The sequence below is a fragment of the Sycon ciliatum genome, chromosome 10, assembly GCF_964019385.1.
Source record: "Sycon ciliatum chromosome 10, ocSycCili1.1, whole genome shotgun sequence".
Classification (NCBI taxonomy): domain Eukaryota; kingdom Metazoa; phylum Porifera; class Calcarea; order Leucosolenida; family Sycettidae; genus Sycon; species Sycon ciliatum.
In genome coordinates, this window is record NC_088652.1 from 29,013,166 (window position 1) to 29,018,124 (window position 4,959).

Below are 4,959 nucleotides of genomic sequence, written 5' to 3' on the forward strand. Positions count from 1 at the left end.
CGCACGTGCCGTGGTCCGTGTATGCACGCAAATGCAAGTCACAAACTCACAAAGATCGTCTTTGCATTTGGAGAAAATATCTTCGACTTTCTTTGGAGGTTGGCGAGGTTTGCCTAATCTTTACTTGATTGCGATGCCGGTATGTCCTCTCAATAATTAGAACAAAGAGAGCTGATGATCGCTTCATTGCTGAGCAGAAGTAACAATCAACTCTCCTCATGTCGTCAGTGCCAAAGGCAGACGACTGCAATTCCACAACGCTCATTTCACGATGATGGAAACAATAATCGTGTACTAGTACACACTTGGACCATTAAATTTTGGTCATCCCTGCTCTAGCCGCTAGTCCGTCCAGCAATTAGCACGCAGATATTGACTATTACGATAAGGACAACTGCGTGAACGAGGGCTCGCCCAGCAAATTCAATTCAAGACGTGACTCCAGTCAAGAATGAGGGTCTTTACTCGAGAACTTCACAAATACAGGTCAAGGCACCCCACAAAACTGATAGATGGCACGAACGAAAGACAAATAGGCTAGACAAAGTGTCCCAAGTGATTGAAAACAGCAGATCTACCAAATAAGACAGCTACATGTGCCTAAACAACGATTCCCATACAGTAGAGAGTAGTATCAGGCAGAATGAAAGCCTTGGAAGTGCACAAATACAGCCACGACCGCCACAAAAATTGGACGACCGCCACAAAAAAATTCTCATTGCTCTACCTCCTTGAAGGGTGAAAGTTACCAGTTATCCTATAGCGATGTCAGTTTATGCCTGTTGGAATCCCCCACAGCCCGCACGAAATACCTTTCAAATAATTCCAGGATGCAATTGCAGCTCCAGACAGGAGGAAGAAGAACACCGTGAAAAATAACGGCAACGATGCCCAAACTCTCGGGAAACGGCTGAAGTCTTCCTGAAGATGTTAACATTGAATAGCCATCGATTACCAGCGTGGTTTGGTGACTTCAGAACTGTTTTGAGACTTAGAACGAAGCGATATCTCAAATTTGATGGAATTGTTACCTGTCAAATGCGTGGGCGAGCAGGCCAGCTGATTGGTTATGCATGAACATGCATGAGCATGCATTGATTTTTCATGGTTCACGTGCAGAAAACTAAGTTGCCGCGATCCAAGTGCAGCTAACAGCCGTGGTCAGTCGTCGTCCTTTCCGATTGTTTCCTTTGTATTTTTACCGTGAATTCATAGGTCCGGTTGTAATCTGCTGTAGATCTCCGTGGTCTGTCATTTGCTGCTTTGTTTTGTGTGGTGTGTTTTTTTTGGTGGAGAGCACCCGCGGCGGTCGATTTGTCCCACCGGAACTAGAGCTGGATTCAACAAAAAGACCAACAACCATGGCTGCAACAACAACACCAGCTTCACATCCAACAACAACACCAGGTTCACATCCAACAACAACAACAACAACAACAACAACAACTAATCCACAAAACAAAGCAGCAAATGACAGACCATGTGCACGGAGATCTACAGCAGATTACAACCGGACCTATGAATTCACGGTAAAAATACAAAGGAAACAATCGGAAAGGACGACGACTGACATGAAGGCAACGGCATTCACGGTTGACGTGGGTGGTGAAGGTGAGACGCAGGACGATGCAAGTGAGGAGGAGAGTCGAACCGCTGTGGATGACGGAGCAGGTTCTGATTCGGACAGTGAGGGGGAAGGTGAGCTGAGTGAGGGTGAGAGTGAGTGTGAGGGTGTGCGCGTGAGTCGAGATTGTGTGCGTCCGTCTCGTAATAAGTCTTCAGTATACAATCATTTGGTTTCTAGTACTGACTGTTGTCGTACTTATTCTGATTCCTGTTTTTCTGTTTTGTGCCGTGCTCGTCATGGTTATCTTTTGCAGTTACAAGTTTTGGAAGCTGTTTGTCAGCGCATTCATAAGCCGAATTTGTGTGTCCAGAAAGATAGTGTTATTACCCTAAAATTGTTCAAATAATGTTCTTTTGTGTAGTGTGGCAACGTTGTTGCCACTTGTGCCTAAATGTGTTTTGTCACCTTCTTGTTTATTATTGTTATTATTATCATTCGTTCTCACTTTTTTGTTTTTGTTGCTGATACACACTTGTCACGCTTAGTTCTTACTTGTATACCCTTGTGTTCTACACACTTTTGTGAGAAATCGCACCTCGATATTCCAGTGCTGTCATTGTATCGTGTCACCCTACCTTGATTGCTATATTATTTCCTTTGTTCTCATTTTGTTCTTTAGTACAACGGTGATTCCTGAAGAGTGTTGTACGAAAACTTGTTCGAATCATCTTTTTTTCCATTGCCCTTTTTCTTCTTACATGTATTTTCTTTACCCTTTAGATTGTTTCTTGCATCGTCTCCATCGCTTCACCTCGTGAACACCAAATAGCAGCGTGAGTCAGTGTCGCTCCTGGGGTTACAAATCATCGCCGAAGTCGCAACCACTACTTCGTAATAATAATAATGATAATAATAAAGGGTTTGCTCCCTACACCGGAGCTCGCGCTATTCCGCCGACTTTACTTGACACTTGACACGTGAGTCAGTCAAGTGTCAAGTAAAGTCGGCGGAATAGCGCGAGCTCCGGTGTGGGGAGCAAACCCTTTCTTACAAATCATCGCCGAAGTCGCAACCACTACTTCGTACTGTTGTGCCCAGCGCGGGCTTGCGACTAGTTGGTTTGGAGGTGACAGCGTTGCGAATGACCGAGGGTCCTCAACGTCTGGTCTCACTGTCCAGGAGCGACACTGACTCACGCTGCTATCTGGTGTTAACGAGGTGTTTGTCGCGCTGGAAATGGAGCGTCTCTGTAAGTTTGTATCCCTGGTGATGTTTGTGCCTGGAGAGCACTATATAAGTGGTGCTCTTCAGCCACAATCTTCCTCAGCCTACTCAAGCTCAACTGATGAGGGGTGAATTCCCCGAAACACTGTGTATTGAGCAGGAAGTGGTGCTTTCTTGCAGGTTTGCCGAGTCGAAGGTTCGATGGACTTCTCGTGTGCCCTGGATGGCAGTCGTGAGTCAGTCAAGTGTCAAGTAAAGTCGGCGGAATAGCGCGAGCTCCGGTGTGGGGAGCAAACCCTTTCTTACAAATCATCGCCGAAGTCGCAACCACTACTTAATAATAATAATAATAATAATTCAAAGGATCAGTCGGGGAAGTGTTTATTTTTTACATATTGTTTATTTTATTTTATTCGTGTTCGATATTGAATTTTAATTTTAATTTATTTATTTTTTACAAATATTGTTTTTATTCCATTTCACATTTTTCATTCGTGTTGGGTTTAACTACTCACTGTACTGATACATGGTGATGATTGTGCTTTGCTTTGCCCGTAAAAGAGGCCTTCCCTATCAGTCGGGGAAGTGAACTGCCTGAAAAGAGAAAAAACGCCAGACCCACCAGGACTCGAACCTGGGACCCTGCTTGTCATGAGCAGTGCTCTAACCACTGAGCTATGGGACCAGGCTGAACCTAGAAGGCGCTGACAAGTTTTTCACTGCAAAGGCAGCTCACAACACGTGCCACACATACTGATGGCACTTGGGTCTTTTTCCCTCCCCCAGGGGACCAACCACGGTCAGTTTCTGGAAACTACCAGAGGTGAAAGAAAGTGATTAATTTTGGAAAGGATGGGAGAACTTCAAATTCAAAGGATCAGTCGGGGAAGTGAACTGCCTGAAAAGAGAAAAAAACGCCAGACCCACCAGGACTCGAACCTGGGACCCTGCTTGTCATGAGCAATGCTCTAACCACTGAGCTATGGGACCAGGCTGAACCTAGAAGGCGCTGACAAGTTTTTCACTCCAAAGGCAGCTCACAACACGTGCCACACATACTGATGGCACTTGGGTCTTTTTCCCTCCCCCAGGGGACCAACCACGGTCAGTTTCTGGAAACTACCAGAGGTGAAAGAAAGTGATTAATTTTGTAAAGGATGGGAGAACTTCAAATTCGGGGGAAGTGAACTGCCTGAGAAGAGAAAAAAAACGCCAGACCCACTAGGACTCGAACCTGGGACCATGCTTGTCATGAGCAATGCTCTAACCACTGAGCTATGGGACCAGGCTGAACCTAGAAGGCGCTGACAAGTTTTTCACTCCAAAGGCAGCTCACAACACGTGCCACACATACTGATGGCACTTGGGTCTTTTTCCCTCCCCCAGGGGACCAACCACGGTCAGTTTCTGGAAACTACCAGAGGTGAAAGAAAGTGATTAAATTTGGAAAGGATGGGAGAACTTCAAATTCAAAGGATCAGTCGGGGAAGTGAACTGCCTGAGAAAAAAACGCCAGACCCACCAGGACTCGAACCTGGGACCCTGCTTGTCATGAGCAATGCTCTAACCAGGAAGTAGTACAATACCGGTATTGTACTACTCCCTGGCTCTAACCACTGAGCTATGGGACCAGGCTGAACCTAGAAGGCGCTGACAAGTTTTTCACTCCAAAGGCAGCTCACAACACGTGCCACACATACTGATGGCACTTGGGTCTTTTTCCCTCCCCCAGGGGACCAACCACGGTCAGTTTCTGGAAACTACCAGAGGTGAACGAAAGTGATCAAATTTGGAAAGGATGGGAGAACTTCAAATGTGGCACGTGTTGTGAGCTGCCTTTGGAGTGAAAAACTTATCAGCGCCTTCTAGGTTCAGCCTGGTCCCATAGCTCAGTGGTTAGAGCATTGCTCATGACAAGCAGGGTCCCAGGTTCGAGTCCTGGTGGGTCTGGCGTTTTTTCTCTTTTCAGGCAGTTCACTTCCCCGACTGATCCTTTGAATTTGAAGTTCTCCCATCCTTTCCAAATAATAATAATAATAATAATAATTTTTTAAAAGAGGTCGGAGGCGGATAATACTTTAAAACGAAGGTAAGTTATGGGTCGCAAATATCCACGCAAACACACATCCAGTCATAATAAGGCACTTGTCATAAGTATCCGAACGTTT